The 26,691-nt window shown below is 42.7% G+C and overlaps 1 long non-coding RNA gene across 2 annotated transcripts in view; it reads left to right on the top strand.

The window, feature by feature from the left end:
• Window positions 1-26,691, top strand: part of LOC138526067 (uncharacterized) — an 819,057-nt gene that overhangs the window by 560,898 nt on the left and 231,468 nt on the right. The window contains exon 5 of one of the 2 annotated variants that reach the window (XR_011283475.1): window positions 24,402-25,923. The exons of the other annotated variant lie outside the window; for it this stretch is intronic. This is a non-coding gene — a long non-coding RNA (uncharacterized lncRNA). Of the gene's footprint in view, window positions 1-24,401; window positions 25,924-26,691 lie in introns of those variants that run through there. 2 annotated transcript variants of the gene reach the window in all.

Consider the following 26,691-nt stretch of genomic DNA (forward strand, 5'->3'; position numbering starts at 1 on the left):
TTAAAATAAAAGTGTAGGAAGAAGTTGAAACTTGCACTTCAGTGCACTGCACTGAACATTTCCTTAAATGAGACGTGTGTTTGTTTGGGGGTTTGGGTTGCATGTCAGAGAGGGCGTGGTGATGGGGTTTGTGGAGAGTACAGGTAGGCCAGCAGGTAACATAGTTCCACTACTTCTTTTCGTATACTTCAACCACTGACTGGTGCTGATTGATTGAACATGCACTCCCACGCAAGAAGCTGGAAATAATTAGTTTTCCAGAGTTTCCGGGGAACTGAAAAAAATAGGCATTGTATTAAATGTTGGTTGTGGTGGCCACATGTGGTATGCATTGGCTTTGGTATGCAATATATCAGCTGCTTGTGCTTTAAGCTTGAGGAGGAATATGTGTGCGGCCAGCTTGTTTGATCAGGCTCATTTATGCACAAGGCAAGCAGTTGAGTTCTTTTATGGGAACAGAGAAGAGTTTGGGGTATCAAAATAATTGTTGGCGTTAGTAGTGGTGATCACACGTGGTGGGCATTGGTGACAGGTTGATTAGATGTGTAACACAATAATAAATCACCTGCTTGAGCTAACTGGGCAGTAGGCTGAAGGAGAAGGTTGCACTAGTCCAACCTATTTGAATGGGCCCACTTACACACAAAACAAACAGTTGAATTGTTTTTAGGGAACAGAAAAGAAATGGGGTGGTACCAACTTGTTGGAGTTGGTTGCAGGGATCACAGGTTGTGGTAATTTAATTAAACACACAATATGCAAAATAACTACATAGAATACACTACAAAAACCCATTGATATGTACACAGAATATGCAATGATAGAAAGGAAAGATGCAGTACTCCGGGTAATGAAACAGGGGTGAAAGGCAATCAGTAACCACAATGTTTGTAATAGGATATGTCTTGCACAAGAAAAGGGATCAAATGTGACCTAAACAGTCTCCTAGGCCCAACGATGGACCGTGGGAAGTTAAGAGTCAATAATACATTCTCAATGTTCTTGGGATGTTCAACAGTGTCCAAGAGGCTTCTTGGCACTGTGCGAGTGGTTTGAACCAGAATCAAATGTGGCAGTTGCTGTGTTCTTTTTGGGAGCACGTGCCGAGTTGAGGTCAAGCTGAGGTTCACTATTGTTCGAAGTAGCTTTTGAAGAATGAGGATTGTGAGGCCCACCAGAGTCGGTTTGACAGTTGATGTATGCTTCAATGGTGATGATTCTGTTTACTGGATGTACAGTTCAAGACAAGGTGGTTCAAAGCAGCGTTCAAAGTTTGTGCACCACGAGGGCCACTATTGTTAGCCTGGTGGTCGACGGCAATGTTTGATGGTTGACATATGGTACAGTGGTGAAGATACTAGTGACCAGCTGCGTAGTTAGAAAAAAGAATGGTCGGTGTGGCGTGTGAAGGTCGTGCTTTGATGAAGCCACCAGGATCAGTTCGACCATCAATGTGGGTCGGGACAAAGATTCTGGCAGTTGGAAAAGCAGCTTTAACATGGAAGTTTCAGCAATGAACTTCTCTGCTAGAGCCTGAGCCAGAGTGGGTGACATGGTTATTTGGTATGATGCAGCAACAAGCTGGTTCTATGGGCTTCAGGGCTGTTTGAGGATGAATATAATTCCAAAATCAACACTGATGGATCCTGTTGGTTTGAACTGGGTCGAACAGAATATCAAGATGATTTGAAGTTGTCCACTGGCAAACCAATGGAATCCTGGCTGTTCTGGCCCTTAAGAATGCTGTGAGTCCCAAACCAGGGGCTCAGTGACAAGATAAGTATGTGTTCTAATTTTCCAAAACATGGGGGAGTTTAGTAAATACACTTAGGGTCCTTCAACTTCAGTGAGGTCCTAGTTACTGGTGTATCTGACAGAGAGTCAGGTTTTTATCCAGCAGCATCTCACCCCGTATTTGCCTTGGGGTTGGTTAGGAAAGATCTGCTCTCCCAGATTAATCAAAGAAGGAATGGGAGACCCCCTCTTTTCTAAGCAAAGTTCCACAGGTTATTGGATAAAAGCAAGCCTACTTTAACATGCACAATCTCTGTTATTGTGGCAAGCTGTCTTTACCTTCTTTTATCATGACTCAAGTGCTTTGTGCTGAAGGAAGTGTAGGAGACAAGAGAGGTACTGAGAAAAACAAGAAGGTGGAACATTTCAACACATTGCTGAGTATCCCTGCACCCTTCTCACACAGGATCAAGGAAGAGGAACAGTCTTTCAGTGTCTTTCCGGCTGGCTAGTAGGAAGAGGATTTCTGCCTTCACTACTTTGCTTTTATTATTCTTCAATGTTATACCGTTTAAAACAAACCTTTACAATTTTAAAACACATTAAAAAGAAACTGTTCATTTCATCACATTATTTGATAAAAACAGATTATCACCATAAATAACATGTAACACAATGACATTATCCTGTTATTAAAACTACAGTCTACCCCACTAAACAAAACCACAAGCCTGTTAAAACCTCACCAGAGCAAGTGATATCACCACAGATCGACCTCCCAACATATTCAACCACAAAGTATCAAGATCCCATATAAATTATAAACAAATTTCCCAAAAAGAAAAATATGCAAAAACATCAAAGCGGGACAGGATAAAAGCAGATGATATAAATTCTCCCTGACAAATAAATTCTTAAGCAATCAGCAATAGGCCAGCTCTGGGGAGAAACCCCAGTTTATGTACAATATTTCATTTGTAAAGAGCATATTAAAATGAAACCGCATATACTGATTTCTATAAGATCCATCATGTAAGGCTCTACAACACCCACCCTCTTATGATTACAATTCAGGTTTGCATACAAAGTACATTTCATGAGTGTCTCCGCCTATTTATCCAGTCCCTTGATAAGATTGTCAGCTTAACTTTTGCAGGGTAGACAAACAATGTCTCTCTAGTGATATCTAAGCCAGTCAATTGGCTCAAACAAGATTCCATATATTCCCATCGGGGGCAATCGCACACAGCAACCCAGCTCTTCCTAGATCAGTATACAAGGAGGATAGTGATGAACATAACAACTTACGGAAAAGAGCCAGTTGTTTCCACAGAACCCTACTCCATAGAAACTGCCATCCCAGCTTGTTGCATATCACCAAAACATAAATAAACACTTTTGGGAACCTCGTAACCCACTGGCACCTCGAGGTAGGGCAATATAATAGACCAAAAAATGGTACCAGGGTAGCGAGAGAAACTAGTGAGAGCAAGACAGAAGGTAGTGAGTATTAAATCATTATTTTTATTTCATTCTGATTTAAGTATAAAAATATATATATAGAAATCACTAAACATTTTTAATAAATTCTATAAAAGCATCCTAACATCATCCATTCATGCATTAATTCCAGCTAAATTAAATCCTGCCCCATTTCCTGTACAACTGCAAAAATGTTGCACCCATAACACCTCTGAATTTGGGTTGGACTGAACCTCCACCAAGTTTGTCTCGACTACATTAAGGCACATAAATGTGCCTCCTTCCTCCAAGCTACAATGGCCAGCTTGCCCCCTCATCTTGTTGTAATAACTGATGAATGTGAGCATTACATCAACCTCTGCCTCTTATTCCTAATAAGATCCACCTTTAAACATTCATTCAGATCCCTGCGTGTAATCCTTCTTATCTCTTTCCTGCTTATCCTCTCTGTTCCTGTACATTTATATCAAATCAATGTTGATATTTCTTAGTCACTAGGACAGCATCAGGATCTGGAAAAGAATCAACAGGGCTTACTATAATGACACATGTATTACCTCCAGTGAGTATACACAAGTCCTCTGTGCCAATGTTTTGTCTTTAAAAGTAAATTCCATGTTCTCAATGAATGCATTCATATCATTTAATTTCAAGCTACAGCGCCCCCATTCACTACCGTGGATTTGGGTCCAAATACTCCCCTATCTTTCAACTTAATTGCAAAAGACGCTATGAGCATACTGTGATCGTTAAGACTCTTATCTTTGGTGTACAAATCAAGGCACATATCTAAAAGTTCCCTATCAACGAATATGTAGTGGAGAACAGAAGAGGAGTTTCCCCTATGTCATTTTGGTTGGCTAGAAAAATCTCCACCCTGCTGCTCATTCATCATGGATAAAACCCAATCCTCCACTGTTTGTCATTACATCTGGCCCTGTTTAATATTACGACATCCCGCCTGTAACATAGAGAAACACCCAGAGCACAACTCAAGCCCTGATCCAATCAGGCAATTAGAGTTCAGGTACCCTGCCACTATGACCTGACCTCCAGGATGACTAGTATAACATTCCTCAAATAACAGAAACTATTTCCAAATTACCCCCTCGAGAGCCCCTGTGAGTGCTGCCGGCAGATGTCCACCAGCAAGAGACGGCTAACCACCTCCTTCTCAATCCTTTTCAAGCTTACAACTAGCACCCCTTTAGCTCAGTCCTCCAACTTAGTAACAACAAACCCTGAGCCTTTTCACACTGCAACAATGAGGACATCCAAAAGTCGGCCTGACATCCCTGCGCGGCAGATTGTAGAGCTATTTGCTACCAATCAAAAACAGGACAAACAACCAGCCAAACCTCCTGAAAAAGAATATGAGAGCTTAACAATAAACATAGCTCTACATTAGCTATTAGTGCAGAGAAAGCCCTCACATTACATGAAATATATGAAAAATGCTGTTTGCTTGCTAAAGACCTTGTTTTAACTGCTTCAGTTGTTGAATAGATTCTTTCAATGTAACAACCAACCCTCCCCATTCATTCACTTATTTTTGGTTGTGTTGTCTTTGTTTACACCAGTAAAGATATCACAGAGAGTGGAACATATTCCTCTAGGGGAGACCCCAATACACCCTTTGACTGCTATTGCTGCTACAGCTACTGACCACAAGCAAGGTGGCACACTTACTGCAACATGACTTTTTAATTTGATATAATATCCAATAGGCTTTTGATGGAAAACATGTTTATATATCAGCACTGCAAGGGCAACACCCCTATCCCATGGCAATACAAAGTGAGATTATTCTTGTAGTCTGGTAAGCCCAATGCAAGTGCTTCAATCAATTCACTGCTCTCCTTAGAGAATGCCTCTTCAGACTCTATCAACAATTCTGAGGGTTTTGTGCTACTGTGTCTCGTGTACAATTGTAGAGGTTTTACCAGTTTTCCATAGCCTAGGATCCATTGTCTATAATAACCAGACCATGCTAAGGAATGCTCTAATTTGAGTAATTGACTGAGGTTTTGGGATCTTGTATACATCCTCTTTTCGGGAGGCTGCAATGAATTGATGACCCATCACAGTATCATGGCCCAGGTGATTTACCCACTTTCTGCACAGCACAAGCGTCCTTTTGGAAGCTTTGTGAAATTTGTAGGCTAGAGCAGTTTAGCAGTACTCTGGTGTCCTCCTTACACTCCTTAAATAAAGGGGAAGTCAGCAAGAGATCACCCACAGACTGCACCAGTACTGATTAACAGGGTATCAGATATCATCTAAATCCTTTAATGTTTTTGAGAAGAAAGTATGCCTCGGTCACAGGGGGCCAGGTCTACTGCATTCCTCTATGCAAATATGCAAACAGGTACTGGCTATCTGCATGTATAGTAAAGACAAGAAAGCTGAGCACAAATCCACTACAGCACAATTAGAGGCATTAATTGGTATACACGCCAGGATAGTAGCTGGATTTGGGACCAAGGGAAAGGATTTGATAACCACAGAGTTAACTGCTCTCAGGTTCTTAACAAACTGTATGTGTTGTTGCTGGCCTTCTTACTGTAAATAATGGGGTATTGCAAAGGGTGGTAGTCGGGATAATAATATGTTGTGTCCAAAGGTATCGATGACTGGGGTGATGCCTTACTCAACTTCAGGTTTCAAGGGTTATTGGAAAATATGGGCCAGTTGCATAACAGCATCTATGTTCATTTTTACTGGGTCAGCATTATGAATGTATCTAACCTCGTTATCATGCACAGACCATAGAGACTGCAATTACTGTATTTATAAGATTGTTCAAATCAGTTGACCGCTCCCTTTCCCGCACTATGCAGTCTGGACTGCAGCCGTTTGAAGCACTGCTAAAACAGCTTCAGCATTTTGTCAGGAACACTTCTCCCTTCAATATCACTCTGTGCATATGGGCCTTTGGCCTACTGGTATCATGGAGTGTATAATATGAAAATCCCCAAGTCATAAGGGATCAGAATCTGACAGTAATGGTTGTGGCTGATTGCAAGTAATGCGTTTTTGGGCATTTGCATTTGGGCAGGTGTTAAGTAGTGTAGTACCATGACTGGGAAACCTTCATGGAGTACTTGGTGTACGTTCCAAGTTAAAACCATGATCCTGAATATTAGGAAACATGTTATGCTATGGTCGATAAAGGCACTCCTTGTTCCAATGTCCTGCCTGCTTGTGACACTTGCATACCTAAGGGTCACCTTGGTAGCCCAGGATTCCTACATAGCTCTTCTGTCCTGGTGGCAGCAATTGATGTGGTATTCCCTTCTGCCCTCAATATCACTTTTGTCCTTGATATCACTGCTGCCCTGTGCGGGGTGTTATTAATAAATCTGTTTACTGCTCATTTCCTTCCATTTCTATGGATCCCCAAACCTTTTGCTTTTATTATTGATTCTGACCTGCTCTTTATGCAGTGCAATAAATCCTACAGCTTCACTACACTAGAATTTGCTCATTTTATCATGGGGAAACTGACATGCCCTTCAGGCTGTAAGGACTGGTAAACAATGTCTGCCTTTGTCATGTTACTTTGTCACTACCTTTGGTAACTTGTTATCACTTTGGTAACGTTGTATCATTATACAATGCATCTTACAATGCAGTACAATGGGGCACACTTTGTGTTTTGCCATAGACTAACACTCAGGGAACTTTTGTTACTATGTGCTAAAGGGACGAGCTGGTGGCAGCAGTGACTTTTTGCAATTTATTTGAGTATTTATTTTACCCTTACTGCACTTACAGCGTTTGGATGCTAACTGTGGCTTGTATCCAGACATGGCTGTGTCACATGGTCTTCACGTGTCCTTTGGCCATCTTGTGTTTAACCCTTCTTCCTGACCTGTGAGGCCAGGAAAATCCTTATATGCACTTCCAGTGCCTTTGAAAGCAGGGGACTTTGGCAGACTACTGGAGGGCTATGTGTGTTTGCTGCCAGGAAGTGGGACTGTCTGGTGTGAAGGTGTCATGAAGTAAGACACAGACAACAGACTTCGGGCCTCATTACGACCCAGGCGGTAAGTTACCGCCTGGGCCGTGACTTTACCACCATGGCGTAAACTACATTTACGCCATGGTGGTTGGCGGACTTACCGCCCCATTCCGACCTTGGCGGGGCGGTAAGTCCCCAATCCCCATTTACCCTTCCCCATTCCCATTTTTGCCCCATAGGGAATAATGGGAGTGGGGAAGGCGTTAATTACGCCACCGTAAATTACGGTGGCGTAATTAACTCCATGGTCCCTTAGCGCCATGGATTTTAACACCTGCTAAAAGCAGGTGTTAAAAGCGCCATGGCGCTAAGGGACCTCGTACTCAGGCGGTAAGGGTCGGCGCTGTTAACGCTGCCGTTAACCCCTTACCGCCTGGGTCGTAATGAGGCCCGAAACAAAAGATAAATATTAACTTAAATATTTGCCAGGATGGTAAAAGCCTAACTTGCCCTATGCTCAGGTGGGATTTCCCTACCTGAACAAAATTAAGGAAAGTCTGAGTCAAAGAGTTCAACGTAAAAGTTCATATGTGTCCAAAACCTATTCTTGCCCTCACAGCTAAAGCTAACCACTTTATAGAGATGTCACTAACAACATAATCAGAGTTTAACTCAAAGTATGAGCTTTTTCCAGCTCTCAACATTCTTTCAGCTCCCCTTTCCCAAATGCAAGAACGTTCCAAAAAATTCTTAAGATTACCTTTTTCACTTTTAGGGAAATGCAGTTCCAAATGGACATCAGGATTCCCTTCCCCATGTTCCCAGCAACACAGTTCAAAAAGCAAAAGGGTCTCGAGCCTCCGTGTTCAAGACAAAACATGCAGTTACTCAAGTCTCAGGGTTACTTTCCTCAAGACTTCAACTCTGCCAAGTTTATTTTAATCTTTTCAAAAGTATAACATAACTCAAGGCCAACTTGATCCTCCTTTCCCTTACCAGTTCACTTGCAGTGCTTCTCCTTGGTTTCTTTCACAATGTCTTTGATTTCTCGTCATTCAGGGCTCACTGGTCTAGGCGCAGTTGTCAGACCAAACGGTCCACTCATCACAGGTCACTCAAACAGGATTCCTAGGTTCTGAGGTCACACAGGTTATTCGGCTTCTGCCCCTGCCTGTGTCCCACGTAACTTTTATTTGATTTTTTGTTGGCCTCTTGGTTTTATGTGCATGTTTTACACTTCTGTGGCTTCTCATTGACAACATCTTGGTTCTGCCATAACTTGTCACACAACATCTCAATTCCTACCCCATCATCAATCCTTTCCAGTCTGGGTTCAGACAAGGCTTTGGCACCGAGACCTCGTTATTGGATCTCAAGTCACAACTGCTCCAAAGAATGGATACTCAGAAGGTCTCTCTCCTTATCTCTCTGGACCAATCGGCAACGTTCGACCTGGCCGATCATACCATACTGGCAGATAGGCTCATGTCGGTTGCAAATTGTTTGCGGGCCACCACCAATTGGCTGCTCTCCTTTCTATTTAATAGATCCAGTAGGGTATGCGCCAACAATGCTAAAGCACCAGCAATCCAGATACTTTTTGGAGTGCCACAAGGAGCGAGCTTGTCGCCGTGCATTTATAATATCTTTGTGACTCCCTTTTTTGGCCACCTTGCCCAGGAGGGCATACTTTTTTCTAACTATGCAGATGACACTCAATGTGTCATCCCTCTTATGGGCCAGCATGATCAGGACGAAAGAGCACTTAACCGTATATTCACCATCATTGAACAATGGATGATGCTGAACAATCTTGCACTTAACCGTGGAAAGACGGAATTCATGGTTGTGGGATCTGATAGCATTTTAGCCAAACTAGACCCAGCCTACAAACACTTCAGCTGGGAGACACTCTAATCCTCACCCTCCCCAAGTTAAAGATTCTGGGTGTGGTTCTGGACCAATCACTCACCATGAAATCGTATGTGGCCAATACTGTGTCTTCTGCCACCTACTACATTATACTGCTGTCCCACCTGCGACCACTTATTTCTCAGCCTAATGCAGAGTCCATCGCTTGTGCTATTATAGGATGAAAACTAGATTACTGTTGCAGCCTATTAGCAGGATCTAGCAAAAAGACCATTAACCGTCTCCAGGTGGTTCAAAACGGAGCGGTTAGAGTGCTTTCTGGACTTTGAAGGCGAGCGTCCCCCAGATAGCATGATCCTCCCCACAATGAGAGACAATAATGGACTCTCCCAGGATGGGAATAAGGCCAGGACAAAGTGCGGGTGAGCTTAAATGGGAGTTTATCAATCAGAATAGGGCATGCAAAGAACTCTGCAAACTCTGAGAGCGCTCTGTCTGACAATAGCAAAGACAGGCGTATATATTTACAAAAATCGTCATAAGAACCTACATGCTATAGGGGTCACAAGTATGTGGGGATTGGGTGGCGACGACTAACTATAGGTGCTGCTGCGATGTGATTTGCCGTGGTTGGTGGACGTCACTGGTTACCCTCGTGGGTTGGGCTGGGCCGGGCAAGTCAGCTGGGCTCATCCGGGCGGTGTTGTTGTGCCAGCCGCGACCAGTGCCAGTGATGAACGTCTTTCCTGACTTTCTGCCCTAAGGTCACGCACACCGCAGTCATTCAACATTGCAATATTATCTTCCCCGGTAAATCTTCCAATAGGTTATTCCACAGGATAAATGCACCTAGAGTGGGGTCTTTTGGCGATACATCAATACATGGTTACCATCGTCCTGTTGACCGGGTATCATAGGTCGCGAGGTTGGGTCTCAGGGCATGGGAGGGCTGTCCGAGTTATCATGTCTCGTTAGAAGTCATCATGAATGTGTTCCTGTAGTGTTGCTACAATATTGGGTGTCCTAATTTTACAGGGGCCATTAACCTAAGGTAAGCCGGTGGGTCGTGGAGCCTAAGAAAGGGCACCTTTGGATCTGTGTTTTAAGGCCGGGGTTTACAGCTGGGTTGTAAATAATTCAGGTGGCAGGCCGTGGCCTTGGGTGCTGCGGGGGAATGTGGATGCTTGAAGCGGCTCCAGCCGAAATGGGGGAGGTGGAGCAGCGCGGCACAGGCCTCTGCTTTTTCGTCTAGCAGGCTTCAATGGGAGGAAGGGGGGATGGCCTTGCATGTGCTCACAAAGGTATTTTCCTTGTGTGTTGCAGATTTAAGTGGAGGAGACATAAACACTCACATAATATACAGTACCCATTGAGTCTTTTCGAAGCTTATGTTTTGACATTGTTGGTGCCGTTTACATTGCCATTTAACACACCTTATCTATACGCTAAGTATTTAACACCCACAGCATTCTGTTACATTTTTATACATGTGCTGTAAGTGAGGTAGTAGTAAGGTTGGTGGAGCACGCAGGAACAAGCCGTCAACAAGGCTGACGGCAGTGACAGATAGTGAGCTTGGACCTAAATATGGTGCCTTTTCGTGCACCCCTTAAATGAGCTCTCACTATGGTTGCATTTGTCTTCCTTTGCACTCTAGCAGCATTAGTTCAGTTATGGCGCGGGACCGTGGGGTGCAGTCTTCTCGGTGAAACACATAACGCGACCGGGACACCTTTACTATTTACGCATAGCTACGGGGATGTGGGTACTTCATCCCGAATGTCATGTAAGCACACATTCTGCCATCTTCATGGAGGTTACAGGTTTTTAGTCAGAAAGGCCATGGAGAGAAAAGTTTCATCACAGGTGGTTTGCTCATTAGTATTTGGGGACTCTGCTTTTGTCAGGGGACCATTTTACAGTTCTTTTTCACCCCGGCCCTGCTGACCGGGTCATACTAGGAACAGCGATACACGGCGGAAGGTGAAATGTTACAGTGTTGGTATCTGACACTAGCTCATGTCCGTCTGTTCGTGGAAACGGGCTCTCAGCGGATCTGCCAGAGAGCAGCGGCCACAGGGATAAGTGACACTCTCCAAGGGTGGGGGCCGCGCTGCGGTGCACAGGGCTCAAGCCATCTTTATTTCACGAAAATGGTTTCCAGGGCCTAGCTAAATTCAGCCTGTTTGGTCAATGTCTTCAGCCAGTGGCCTACCCACCACCTGGGCCCTGTTGGCAGGGGTAACCCTGGACGAGCCATGGACTTCACAGGGGGTAGAGGATGCAGGGGAGGGGGGTCTCTTGTACCAATCCTCCCATACAACTTGCATACAGGGCACATGTATCTGAGGCACGTCGAGCATTGCATTGGCTGCCCGTGGTCTCATGAAAAACCTTCAGGCTCATGGTCAACACCCATTAAATGCCTCAAGGGCAATATGCCCACCTACCTACAAAGGCACATAGGAATAAAACCCTGCCTTAGAAATCTTCGCTCCAATAATCAGAGCCTGCTTCACCAGCCCAAAGTCAAAACCAAGAAAGCATAATGGGGTGCCTTTGCTTTCGCGGCGCCGGCTCTCTGGAACACCCTGCCAGCTCATCTGAGAAACTCTGTAGCCCTGAGTAACTTCAAGAAGGGCCTTAAAACCTTCCTTTTCAAATAGTAGTCTTTGAACTTTTTAGTACCTTCCTTCTCGGTTACGGATCTCCTGGTTTCTCCAAGTCTTTTTTTCTCTCGTCTGCGCCCTCACACCCATGGGTTTATGGTTGCGCAATATAAATGTCATAAAGTAAAGTAAAGTAAAAGTTGCCACATTGCATTCACTCATAAAAGTTCACTTTTTTTGGGTTTTTATTCATATGCCCCCTTTTGTGACACTCTTTCAGTCTTTTGTCTTTTTCCATATTTTATTTTCAAATGGGCACTTTGGTTGTCTATCAAGTTTTGCTTTGCCTATAACGTTTTTATTGCATTCAGTATTCAAATATATTCAACTTCAAGGTTTCATTCAATTTGGTGTTAAAAATGCCTTTGTTATGTATAACGTCACTTTTTCATTCAGTTTGGAATTTAACATGCATTCTTTAGGCTTAATTGTGGTTTCAATTCAGTTCAGTATTCATGATGGATTCGTTAGGCTTAGTTATGAGGTTATGTTCAGTTCTCTATTCAATAGGATAAACTGCTACATATTCATGGCCTGTTCGGAGCACCCCAGTGTGCAAGTGTTCTCCTTCACACTCACTGGCTCTTTTCAGCCCCTGCTGATGATCCCTGCAGCTTCCTCTCTACTTGTAAGGCCAGCAGGCCATCTGGTGTGAGCCTTGCTTGCATGCCAGGAATTCTTCTCTCCATACTGGCAATTGGAGAGGCTTCTCTCCCGACACAGACAGCATCCTCTCTCTCCTTGATTATTATGATTTTCCTGCAGCTCCTGTGGCTTGCGTTCTGTGCTGGAGGCTCCCACACCTGTGGCCATGGCATGGTTCTCTTGTCCTGGGCCCCCCAAGTTCCATGCAGTATCTGCTGGCATCCTGACTCCTGCTCGGTCTGACTATGGATGCCTCCGCTCAAAGGGTCCTCTGCTGGTCTCTCCCATGCAGGGCCCCCTGTTACTCCTCTCCTGTTCTCTGACCCCCATTTTATAAACCTGCAACCAGTTAACAGGTTGCACATGTGGATCCATACTTAGGTTTGCCTGACCATGATTAAAGGGACATGCCTGACTCTCTGCACCCATCTTGTTTGTCCTCATACCAGAGTGGTAAACTAATGGTGTAGTGTGTATTACTCTCCATTTCCTCTTTCTTGTCACTGTTTCAGATGTCAAATGTGGGGGAATGAGAGGAGAGGTCTTGCAATAGCCCATGAATGTCGGGGGAGGGTTAGGTTGGTCATTAATAGGGAAAGGGGGATACCATGTCTCACCTGTGGGTACCTCACCTCCAATCTCTGAGGACCTTCCACTCTGGTGATCCTCCCTCGCTTCACCACCCCTGGGACTGGGATTCAAGAGCAATGGTCTTTCCCTGGACACCTGAGAAGAGGATCCACGGGCTTTAGGAGTGTGGATACCCTCAGGTTTCTCACAATTGTCCCAATCCACAAACTCGTTTCAATGTGCCTGAGTGGTATGCATGGATGTTGCCACCAGTGGTCCTGATTGGACCACTGCTGGAGGGGGCAGGGGGCCATCTCTGTAATTGGCTGATGGGAGCTTGAGCTCTTACCTGGCTTTTAGGATATAAAGACGACCCGTGCACCCACTCCAGAGAGATCCTTGAAGAAAGTGAAGGAGCCAGGAATCCTGACCTACTGCAAGATCTGGAAGGAGACTGTAGACCTGCTGGAAGAAGGCCTGGCAACCAATGTCTGCTGCTGTCCTGGCAGATCCTTGTCATGCAGAAGATCTCCACCAGTCCTGCGGCAAAGGAGCTGTGACCCTTGGTGTGGAGGGAACATCTATTCTCGACATCAGCTCAGAGTCTCACAAAGAAGAGCCTTCAGAAGTGCCCATGCACCCCACAGTGGCTGACCAGCTCAGAGTTTGTGCTACCGTGCTGCAGGTGTCGCCATTCTAAGTTGAGGCCTGGAACTTGAGGGATCATAAACTTGTGCCATAAGACTTACCTCAGCAAAATGTTGTGGTCCTAGCATCAAGTGAATACCCTTGCGTCACTGTGCATCGGTTGCCATCATCTGAAACAGCTTACCTGCATCCAGTCCTGTCCTGAGAGGTGTCATGCATTGTGTTCTTTTGCATTTCTCAACTGAAAGATCTTGTACTGGCATTAGTCACTCACTGAGGGAGTGCTCAAACCTGCAGCCCCTGGGAATAAAGGGCCGAGGCTGATGGTGGGAAAAGTGGCTTCTGACCCACTTCAGCAGATCTGGCAAGTCCTACAAAGAATCAGAATATGGGGGGTGAGTTGTAGTGATACTTACCTGCACCCCTATATCCCTCTTAACTTTTATAAACATTTGTATTAGTTTGGCTTTGCCAATGTTTGTTCACAAAAGCACTCCGAAAGTTTGGGACGTGTTCTTTAGTCAGATTAACTTGTCCCTTAACCCTTTGAACTGATCATTGGACCCCAGAGACCCTACCTTCATTTTTTCCAGCTTCAAAACAGTATGGTACTTTGCCGAACATTTGGGCACACGGCCTCATACAATTTAGGGATGGACTTCTGAAGTTAGGATTATATCTCTGTGTACCTGTAGTGCTTATACTAATATGGCCTTCCCTTTCAGGGGCTTGATATATATTTTGCCCTACTCCAGTGATTGTGTAGTTGTATATTATTATTGTTGTGTGATATGATTACCTGTTAGTAATCATTGTTCACTGTGTTATTTGGCCATAAGTAAATAAGCATGTGTATACCTGTCTGGCTAAGTGTGTTCCTTGAAAGTTTCACTGTGTGTGCTCTTTGTGGATCCCTTACAGGCTCACCACCTCTTGAGACTTAGCCTAGACCACTCGCCTTGCTACCTTGAACTTGTGTGGTAACAGCTCCCAGAGTCGTCCTTGTCACAATACTATGTTGGTCTTCTATACATCTGGTGGTTCTAATGGTGGTTCAAGTATGGCAAGTGCACCGATGCTTCTTTGTTTGAGCCAAGGCTAAAACATACTTCAACTGACACAGTGCGCTGGCAAACTGGTTCAGACATAAGACACTGAGGCTCAAAGATCAATGTTTGACAAAGGGATATCCTGGAGTGTCTTGTTGGTTCAAACATGGTAAACCGGGCTCAAATCATGTTTCACAGTGGTTAAACAATGACATTCAATGAATCCTGGATGTATTTACATGCATGTGCTATGAGTCCCTCTCCAGGGTCTGAGGGGCAAGAGATATCAGTTTCTTAGTCTCCGAAACACAGGGGAGGCTGACACATACCTGCAGAAGTCCTTCGGCAAAGTGAAGTCCTGGGTACCATTGTGGCTGGGAAAGAGGCCGGTCTTGCTCCAGGAGTCAAAAGAAAGCCTGCATTAAGGGCCCCATTGTTGTTCTTGGAACAAGTGGACTTTGCCTTCTGACATCGCTTCCAAGTTGCTTTGTGTTAAAGCAAGAAGTGAAAGTGACAAGAAGGAAGAGAGATAAAGAGAGAAAACAAGATTGAGAAACCTTCCTCCAGCTGATCTGAACTCCCTCTCTATGTCCCTTCCTTTGGCAATATCATCAAAAGTCCTTTTTGGTCGGCACCACCCTGGAGTGAGGCTAGTACTGTTGTGAAAGGCGTGCCCATTTCATTCATGTTTCAAGGACAGCTATCTGTAGAGTGGCTGACTAACTGGAGAAGCTGTTACCTGCCCTCGCAAAGGATTAAAGAGACCCCAACCCCATCAGGACTACTGTCTTGCTGTGAGCAGCAGAGCCAGACTAGCTGGGGGAAATGTACATAACCCTTCCACATCTGAGCTAGGCTCACAGGTATGACAAATACCTGTTATAAAATGATTGAGGTTTGGACATTTATGAGAGATGCTAGCCCCCATACCTCATACTCAGGTATTGCTTATATTGAGAGTTTAATATACCACCAGGATTGCAACATGTATTGTTATGTAGTTTTTGGAATGAAGGCACATATCTTAAATGTGGCCCCTCTGCAGTAGGGACTTGACTGTCACTGCAGCTGTCATTAGGGAACCTGTGACCCCTGGACCTGATCTGTGCTACTTGAGATCTGGTGCTGCATACCTGGGTACTAACTCAGCAGTGCAAAGGTGTACACCATGCTTTTGGCATTGAGTTTCTGAAAGGGGGACCTGGTTGGCAGGTCACCCTTTTTGAGATGGAATTACCTGCATCATTTCAATTGATAATAAAAATAAAAAAGCTAAGATGTCTTCCCGCTTACAGATGGCAATTAGTGTGTCATGCTATGCCTAATCTGCGGACGCCTTATCATCCTCATAATCTTATTGATATCTGCTCATGCTGAATTAGTGCACTGAATAACGCTAAGGGGTTTTTCAAAGAACCACTGTGTTGCCTCTCTATTATTGGGAAACTCATTGGCTAAATAATGCAAATCTCTGGGTGAGTAATTGGGCCCCCCTTCTGCATCTGGCACTCTCCACACTTGCCTCAATGGTGTTGCAAGAGCATAGAACCGACCTCATAGAATATAGCTCCCCTTGTTACAGATGGCGTACAATAGGGAGATAGTTGGCGTGAAGAAAACTCCAGGTCCAACTGAGGTGCTTAGACCTGACTGCACTTGGGCAACAGATGCTGACATTTGTAGTGGCCTGTGCAAAACTTTGTGTTGGGGCACTTGGATCCTTCACCTGCTCCCACTCCCCCCACTGATGTCACATTACAGACACTAGTGAAGACATAATTTATGTCCTTTTCACCCTGTTTACCATCTGCATACTCATCTATGATCTAGAGACATAATATGGTGGATGCTCCACCCACACCTTCACTTCAAAGATAACAAATCAATCTGTCAACTCAACCACACACTCAAATCTATACGTCCCCTTTAATATGATGAGTTTTGTCTCACCATGCATTCTTAAAGCCATATGGCCTATGACCCATACTGTTGTCGACTTGCTTTCCCTTTCACTTTTTGAGCCTTCTGAGTGTGCTTTAAGGCTACTTACCTGTCCAAACTAAAGGCTTGGGAATTGGATGGGCCTATTACAATGTCTTAATGTTATGTTATGTTATGTTATGTTATGTTATGTTATGTTATGTTATGTTATGTTATGTTATGTTAGCGGTACTTGTATAGTGCACCGTCACCAACGGAATTGGTCCCCAGGCGCTCTGGCGGATCTGAAACAGAAAGGGTGGGTAGGGTTAGTCGGGAGGAGGGGAGAAGGAGAGTGGGAGAAGTGGTGTGCTGTTGGCAGCTTCAGCTCGGTATACACCGAGTGCTGGGGTTTGGTGCTAGTATCGGAACGGATGAAGGCCTCGAGTGATGTGGGTGCAGTTTTATGAGTTGTTGGTGCGGTGTGGTGAAGTGCGTGCGGATTGCTGGGAGAGAGATGGTTGTGTGGTTTTGCGTGGGTTTAAGTATGCAGAAGATAGAAGGTTGGGTTAGTCGGGTCTGTATCCTAGTTCAGGTACTTATGATTCCGTTAGAGTTGTATACCTGTGGATTCGGATGTTGCTGGTTCCTCGTGGGCCGACTCAGTTTGGTGGTGTTGCGCTGATCCAACTGTATCCTATTGAGTATAGTTTGGATTGGTGGGTGCGTCTGACCCTAATCTTCAGGTGTGGGACTGGGACATACATATCTATTCTCAGGTGATCTAGTGTGACCCTGGTCGGTTAATGCTTTGGGTGGTTCACGGTCGGGGTCGTGTTGAAGTGTTGTCCTAGTGGATCCGTCTTGGTGAGCGTGTATATTCAGACGTTCGTATCCTTCTGTCCCGAATGGTTCTTTGATTTCCATGGGGTGAACATCCTTGGGACTGTTGTTTAGTTGTAGTTTTGTGTGGTGGGGCATTGTGCTTCCTGCTTTGTATTGGTGGACCGTGTGTAGTGATGAAACATTCTGTTTCTCACCAATTGCATTGGCCCGTGGTGCAGTGCTTTCTTTCCCTCTCTATGTTTTGTTCTAAGGGCTGTAGGGGAAGGTCATAGTTAGGTCCTGGTCCTCTTGATGATTTGTTCTAGTCTTTCTGTCTTAGTTTGCTATGTTTACTGTCTTTGGTCTTATTGCGCCTGTCTCCCGTTTGGTCCTTTAGTATGCCATGGGATATATTACCTCAGCTTTTCCCATTGATTGATCGGTGCGTATCGCGGTCGCTCTACGTTCATTGATGTTTTTAGTTATGTCGGTGCCCTTGTGGCCAGTCTTTCTAGTTATGACGTGAAGAGCCAGGTTTTGAGTAATTTCCTGAATAATAGGTGGTTTTGTGTGTTACGTATGTACTTTGGAAGGTCATTCCAGGTTTTCGGGGCTTTGTGAGAGAAGGAGGATCCTCCAAGTTTTCTTTTGTTGTAGGGCTTTGGTTCCAGGCGGATGTCCGTGCTTGATCTGAGCATTCTTGTTGGTTGATGTAATCGCAGTTTGTCTCTTAGGAACTCAGCGCCTTCATTGTGTACTGCTCTGTGCGTAATGCACATTGTTTTGAATTTTATTCGATGTTTAATTGGTAGCCAATGTAGTGTTTTCAGCGCTGGTGCGGTGTATTCTCTTGGGGGTAGTTTCAGAAGTAGTCTGGCTGCCGCGTTTTGAATACGTTGTAGTTTTTTTAGGAGTCATTCAGGCATGCCTAGGTATAGGCTATTGGCGTAGTCTATTTTAGACATGACGAGGGCGACGATGGTGGTCGTTTTGTTGGCGAACGATAAGAATGGTAAGATTCTCTTTGCCGCTCGCAGGAGGAAGAAGCATTTCTTGAGGAGAGCGTTTACTTGTTGCTCTAGCGTGAGATTATTGTCCATCAGAAACCCCAGGTTTTTTACAATTGCCGAGGGTGCTGGGGTAGTTCCGAGTTCCCTTGGCCAAGGGATGAATTGGTTTTCTCCTCCATTTTTTGTGACAATCATTATTTCAGTTTTGCCTAGGTTGATTTTGAGGGAGTTGGAGTTCATCCAGAAGAATACATCGCGGAGGCAGTTTTCTAACGTTGAGTTTCTTTCCGGGTTGTCTTGTATTTTGAAGATTATTTGTGTATCGTCAGCATAGTTGTAGCAGGTGAGGCTGTGGCTTTTGATGATTCTGATAAGTAGATACAGGTAGATTTTGAATAGTAGCGGGGAGAAGGATGATCCTTGTGGTACTCCACAGGTGGAATCTCTCGGGCTGGATTTGAAGGGTTTCATCCATACAGTTTCCGTTCTGTTTGTTAGGAAAGATTTGATCCATAGTAGGTCGGTGTCAGTTATTCCAATGACAAGATTTCATGACAGATTTCAAGGATGTCAACTTATTACTACTATAATGTATGTACATATATTGTGCAGATGTACCCCGGGATGGGTTTCATACCTGTTTTCTGTGTTCCCTGCCCATTTTTGGTAGATCATTTTAGTTTTACTCACCAAGTCACCCTCACTCATGTGCCACTCACACTTTGTGTGCTGTCTTGAAAAGGGAGGGGAATTAAAGAGATCACGCTGAGTGGTGCAGAACGGGTATATGAGGAACTCGCTGTGCTTTTGCCCCAGCATTTGTCTGGGCATTACTTTGTCCTACATGAAATGCAGTCTCCATTTTTATCCCCTCATTTTCTTTTTCCCTACCATTAGCTTATTACTGAATGGCAGATATGATTTGGGATCTTGAAACCAGTTAAACTACCTAATCTTTCCAGACACGGGTAACTATCCTAGAACTGCAATTACTTAGCTGGGTTTATGTTACAAAACAACAAATATATAACTCCTAGAATCCTGATAATAAGTCAAGCAAAGGCAAACAACAGAATCAAGTGCCCCACTCAGAATTTCTAACTCATTTTGAAATGTCACTGAAACAAATCATTGGGCCTCATTACGAATTTGGAGGTAGCCATGTCCTTAACAAGAGCAGAGGTCCTTAGCGGGCCCCGCGAGGAGACCTCGTAATGAGGCGATAGGGGGTTAACAGTGCTGGCAGCTTTACCAGCGCCGTTAACCTCCTACCGCCTCACTCGTAATGAGACCGATTGTCTTGTTTTGCCATCATGGAAAAATCTCAGCACCTTTGTTCAGCCCCCGTAAGCACACCTAATTATGACTTGTCTGTTTCCAGCCACAGCCTGGGGTTTTCAGCTAGCACTCCTTACCTCTTTTCGATCATGGGTGTGGCACGTTCAAGAGGAGGCTGTCCACAAGCTCAGTAATGAGTATGGATTGTGCAACAGGTCTGAGTCGTAGCACCAATTGTAAAATAAATCAATCTAACACGTTTATTCTGGATATAGAAAACAGGCTATTTATTCATTGGCTTGAAAGTCATGAAGCACAGCATAGAAACCACGTAAAACTCACATAACAAACCTTACTTGCCTTACAGGACAGCATCTTTTTAGTCTCCTGGTCACCTGATAACAGAAGGTTTGCAAAAACGTCCTCCCACCACTCCAAGAACAACAGAGCAAATCATTAACCTTTGTCAATGCCTTTGAATAAATGTGTCATATTAATGATACAGCTCTCGTAGGACTCAACATATGAGGTGATGACATTACTTCCTGGAAAGTCCTTCTGGTCCTCCTGTATCAGCTGATGGACATCCGACCACCACCACCATGAAAGCATCCATATCACACAGATGTCTAATGTTTTTACCAGCTCAGTCTGATTGGATCCGCTGGACACAAGCCCACATTCTTGCTCCAGTAACCCAGTAGGTGGCAGAGTGTAGCTGTCCCCTCTCACCGCACATATATTTTATGTCCATTACTGCCTTCATTCAAGATGGGAAAATGGGGGACCTAATAAAAAAGTCTAGTAATAGGAGAATAACTAAGAGCACTCGGTTTGAATATCACAGCAATGGGGGGCTTCATGGCGGAAATTTATGTGGGAAATACCCTATTTCTCCTGCACCACCAGCACCCTTGTCAGTTTCCTCTGTGCACAGGTTCATGCATTTATTTATGTTTTTGAAAAGGACCATTCTCCCTCAATATTAACATGTCAACTCTAACCAAAAGGAAATATCTATGTCATAGACATCCATTCATAAAACATTGAAAAACATACTTTTAAAAAAAGAGTTACCGATAATCTAAAATCTACATTTGGTACAAATAACAATTTTAAGGTACACACAGTCAATCTGCACCACTGCAAATGCAACTAAGAAACTTAAGTATACACACTCACTACATACCACTACAAATTCAAACTTACTACTCACTTGAAATATGGTATTGATGTAACCTGCCTAATATTTAATAACAAATGGAATGGGTGACTTTATTTGTTATGCCATGAATAACATAAGTTGTGATTTAATCTACGCTAATGACATTTGTGATGTCATGGACAACAATATGTGTCTTGTCAACTGTTTCTATAGGGCCAGTTGTCCTAAAATAGCGCATTTAAAGGAGCACAGAGAATGAGCTTGTTTCATTTGCACAATTTTAAGAAATGCTCAGGTCAACCTTTTTAAAACAGTGGCCTGAGCATTTCTGGAAGGAGTGGATAATAGCCCGAGATGTTCTGTGCGGCCCCCTTGCATACATTAGTGTCAGGTGGCTGTTAAAGGGCCAATATTGGTGAAATGAAAAAATAAAAATATTTCCATTTATTTTTGTGTGACAGATGCGGTTTAACCTGCGGCTGTCACACATCAAAAGAAAATCATGACAGGGTATGAACTTACCCAATAATGATTTGCGCCTTCCAGTTCGCCTGTTTTAAATGGTGCAAGGGGATGAACCTAATTTCTAGCATATTAAACCGTATACTGTTTGTGAATTTCGGATGCACTTTAAAAAGTACAAAAACACCCCTTTATTTGCTAAAATGTGCATGGGGGAAAACAGGCCATCTGAATGATCACATCTCGGATGCGCTCATTCAGGTGCACTTTGTGAATTGGGCGGCTACTTTTTTGGCACATCTCCTCAATTGTGCCCAAAAAGGTTTTGAGAATCTGAATAGAGCCAACAGGATTATGAGGCAACTCCTTTGATACAAACATACATATACACATCAATATATAATGCACATACTATGTATAATAATTAAATCAATCATTTTATTTTTCATCACTTTGCAGATTGTTGAGCATATCTGCAATCATTTTCAATGCGTCCCTCTGTGCAAAAAACTATCCAGTACCGGACAGCACACATGGAATGCGAATGTCTGCAGACTTCAACTTGCATCCATGCGTCCTTTTTAAATGATGCACATCTGTGAACCCCAGAACATTGTAGTGGTCATGTTTCTCCATATCCAAGATACCATAATTGTTATCTGAAGCCACATTCAAATGTTTGAGCAAACGCATAATCATCCTTAAACTCGTTTAATTGTTGGGAATTGTGCACTTCACACGTGACCCTTTACCTGATGATCAGCTCCATTCTACTGTAGCCTGTATTTGTTTTGCACATTACTCCTTTGCCTGTGTTAGTTGTTTGATGCACCACAGCTTGCAGTTACGAAGGATAAAATGTCTTTGAAGAGCATGAGAATGAGGAGAAACGTAAAAAAGGGGGAAGAACATGCAGAATAAAAGTAATCCTCTAAAGGAACAGCAAGCAGCTAAATAGCTTCCTGCTGGGCATGGAAGATATTTGATATTGTGGTGTAGTCCTGAAAGCAAAGACTAGTTGGGAGTGCCACATGCAGTGTGGACACTGAGACACAGACATGACACTCCTTCAATTTGTGAGTAGAGGAATTACGGGTAGACCATCAGGGGGCCTTGCTATCCTGATTGATAATTCTTGAAGAATGTCTTCTAGTCTGAAATACAACCATGATGATATTCTAGCAGTTGAGTTAGTCATTCAAGCTGACCGCATGATTGGCCTGCTAATTATATGTATTTATTGCAGCAGAGCAACAAAATACTTATTCAACATGGTATCTCAATTGGATTTGAGATTGGAAGAGGCATTCGTACGAAGTTCACATGTTAAAATAATAGTAGGGGGTGATTTTAATTCAGCATGTTATGTCCCTCCTGCCGTAAACCTTGTAAACCTGGGCAAGCATTTGACAAGTTCAATTGAGAATGTGCGCAGATAGGTTGACTATTTTCTTGACTGGGATATTCAAATGGTGCCTGCGGGTTTTAACACCTATAAATATACATGGTCCTGAGGCAATTATAAATCGTTCATTGATTATCTTTGTGTGTCTACACCTTTATATATAGATTCTGTGCCAGTTATTATTATTAATCCTGAATATGGTGACCACATGGTCATTAAACTGACCCTCAGGTTACCCAATATGAGATTTGAAATTGAACCCAATCTTACATTAACAGAAGTGGATCGATTTCAACTGTCAGTAAGATGGAACCCAGAGACATGTCGTAGGCTAGTCAGGTTGATTATGTTGGACCCCAAATTCAGACAGCGTGTTCCCCTGATGGGCGTTCACTAGCTAAATTGGAGGAGGATAATGGGAGATTTATTAAACTCCATCTAAACAGTCTTGCCATTGAAAAACGGCTGACACGTATGTAGTGAAACATCAACATCACTTCAACACGACGCTTGACGATTTAAAAAGAGAAAAGAACAAACATATTAGACAACTAAATAAGCATAATTATCCGCATGTGGCCCTTGCAATTCAAAGAAGAAGTATTAGACAACTGTATAAAAATAAAATTAATTCCTTGAAAAGAGACCTATTCACTGTGGACAATCAATCTATGATCTTTAACTTAATAAAACACAATTCTAGGTATGTGTGTGCAATGTTGAGAACATTATCGACTGATCCTCTGAGGTACATTGAACCATCGATATCAGCTGAGGTGTTGAGTGCTTACGTAATGGAAAAATATCAAATACCAACTAAGTATGCATGTATTAAATGTGAGAACTGTACAAATTCGGTACTTACTGTGTCCCCCTGATTGCTGGATGATCTATTATATGCAATTACTAAGATCAAAAGTTCCAAGGCTGCCGGACCGGATGGGATCCCGCCTTGTGTTTTAAAAGTGCATCCGGTCTTGTGGACAAATATTCTTAAAATAAAATGTGATTTTATATAACAATCAGGATCTATTACTGGTTCATGGTGTTCAGCCAACATTATCTCTATATACAAGAAGGGTAATGCCAATCATCCGGCCAAATTTAGGCCAATCGCTTTAATGTATGCCTCCCCCCAAAAAAATGTGCTAGTGATTCTTGAGGAGCTTCATAGGCATATTGCTCTGTATGATATTCTTTCACACTTCCAGGTGGGTTTCTGTAAGAATATGGGATGCCCTTTAAATGCAACGGTAATAGCACATCTGCCATACCAAACTAAACATTAAAAGTCTGGGCCCCTCTATATGGCAGCACTAGATATGATGGTGGCCTTCGACACAGTCATAAGAAACTTATTATGGAAAAAAATGCTTACATTTGGATTCCCCATGCATCTTGTGGCCATTATTGCAATGCTTCATTCCAATACAAATTATGGAATTAGGCTCAACAGAGAAGGGGCGCTCACCAATCCTATTCCAACTGAGATTGGAGTTAAACAGGGCTGCAATTTAGCAGCAGTCCTCTTTAATCTCTATGTATGTGACTTGGATTAAACATGGAAGCAAGCTAACATCTTTCCAGTTAAAGTGGGTCAATTGGCACTGAATTGGATCGCATTTGAAGATGATCTGCTTTTTTTTGACAGGACTCCCTTTGTCCCGCAAAACAAATTGAATTTGTGTTCATATTTTTCCTAGAATCACAATCTTCAAGAAAAGATAGCACAGGGGCAACATACTCGCCTTGGAAGCAAGACGACACAGAGCAACAGAGGTTCGATTCCTGAGTCCGCGCTTAGAAACCTCTTGGTGTTAAGCGCATGATAAATAACCTATCATATCATATCAATCCGACCAAGTCATATGTTGTAATCTTTTCTGAAGGGAAACTGAGAACGACTAGGTTTACATGGTCGCTTGATGATTTCCTTATTGAGCAGATTCCCTCTTTATGCTATCTGGGATAAAATTAACCCCTTACCATCTCAAATGAAGATCATTTACCAGAAATACTGTAAATACTCCAGACTCCCTCTTATTCAATTTTATTTGTTAAAGGTTGAGCCCATAATATTTTATGGCCTGGATATTTGTCTAACTGAGATTGAGATGCTTCTTTGGTCCTAGCGATCTATATCAAACTCTGTTATATGTCACACGCTTGGACTCTTACCACTCACAACTAAATGGCATTGGCGCAAGATAAATAATTAAGCCAAAATCCTAACTCCGCCCAAAAACTCGCTGTATGAGGACTTACGTCAAATGGTTATCAATGCAAAATTACCCTTGATTGTGAAGCTCATGGAAAAAATAAATACCTTATTAACCACGATTAATGTAACACAAGAGGAACTATGTGCACGACTTCCGAATTGCAAACGTAAATATCAAGTGTATGAATGGTTTATGCTCATAGAGAAACGTGCCGTCTACAAGTCCTACTATGTATATGGGAAATTTGTGAGGAAATGGGTAGAAGACCAATGTACATACTGACATTTCCATGTGATAAATTAAGAAAGGTTTACATGTGCTGTAAATTGAATCAATTTCCAACTAATGAAAGAGTTCAATACTGGTATAACGCAATTATAAATAGTGAAACGGGTCAATGTCGCCTTTGTAACATGATTGGAGTGCTAGGAACCTTAAAACATCTGGTTGTATTCTGCTCATATTTTCAAAACATCAGAACCAGAATATTTGATAATCATCTGATAACTAAAACTGAGCTTCCTAGGGAAAATCTATGGAGAAGATGTATGTGGGGAAAATAGCCAAATTCTTGTTTTAAAATTGATAAATCTGCTGGTCTTAATAGAAGAGAAATTAATTGAAAAGATGCAGTAACTGTATCATGTAAAGCATATATAATCTTTTTATGGAGTGTATTAGAGTTAATGAGTGTTATAAATGTGAACTTTTCACTGACTAAAGAGAAGAATATCAAACATGAAATGATCACAAATTAATTTAGTCTCTTACATATTGTTGCTGTGATATTTGAACAATTACCTATTAAAATCCAGTAATTTATCTTTACTTAGTAAATTATGAAATATGCGTTCAAGTAAATGGAATTGTAATTTAGAAATTGAATAATAAGAGTATTGAGAGAGAGACTATTTGATTTGATCTACAAATGTATATTTGTCTATGCATATTGTCTAAACTGTTAAATGTTTGTTATATCGATGGATTTTAGCAGTTTTGTGATATTTTGAAAAATACTTTTTATGTATGAATTGTTGTGTTTATGTGAAATGTAATTTTGTAAAGGTTTGGTACAAACCAAACACAAATAAAAAAAATAAAAAAATACAACTTGTGATGTCTTGGAACACTCGAGGATTTGTTCACTTATTTAGTGGTGGTGGCCTGGTATCTTATTTAACACATGTTTCTATTATAGCACTCCAGGAGACATGGCTCTGTGAATCGGTTGAATCTGATGGACGTGCAACCATTCACAAACTTGTGTCCAAAGGACCTAAAGGTCCCCCTACAGGAGGCCTAATGGTATCGGTAGCCTTGCCTTGGTCACTGGAGGAAATTGAGAGCCCAGTTCCAACAGTCCTTGCTACCAAACTGCACCACTGCTCACAATACATCATATTAGTAAACATATACAACCCACCAAACCGCTAAGCATCCCTTGGAAATGTAACAACATTTAAATCTATCTTGGATCAATATAATCTGATTTTTCCACTTTTATTAGTAGGCGATTTTAATGCCTTCATTGAATTAACTAGTTTTTCATACAGTGCCGATCAAACCTCAAAACCATTTATATCACAACGTTTAGCTAGTCGTTCTGGTCATTGTTAGAAAAGTATGGTATGATGCGCCTGAACAGGTTTTGTCCTGGCGATGCGTCTATGGCCTTTATGCGAATTAGCAGCAATTCTGCCTCTATTCTTGATTATACATTTGTCAATGCGTATGGCTTGCAGATGGTAAAAGATATGTCCATAATTCCCTG

The sequence above is a fragment of the Ambystoma mexicanum genome, chromosome 7p (genome assembly GCF_040938575.1).
Source record: "Ambystoma mexicanum isolate Mex_15411 chromosome 7p, UKY_AmexF1_1, whole genome shotgun sequence".
NCBI lineage: Eukaryota > Metazoa > Chordata > Amphibia > Caudata > Ambystomatidae > Ambystoma > Ambystoma mexicanum.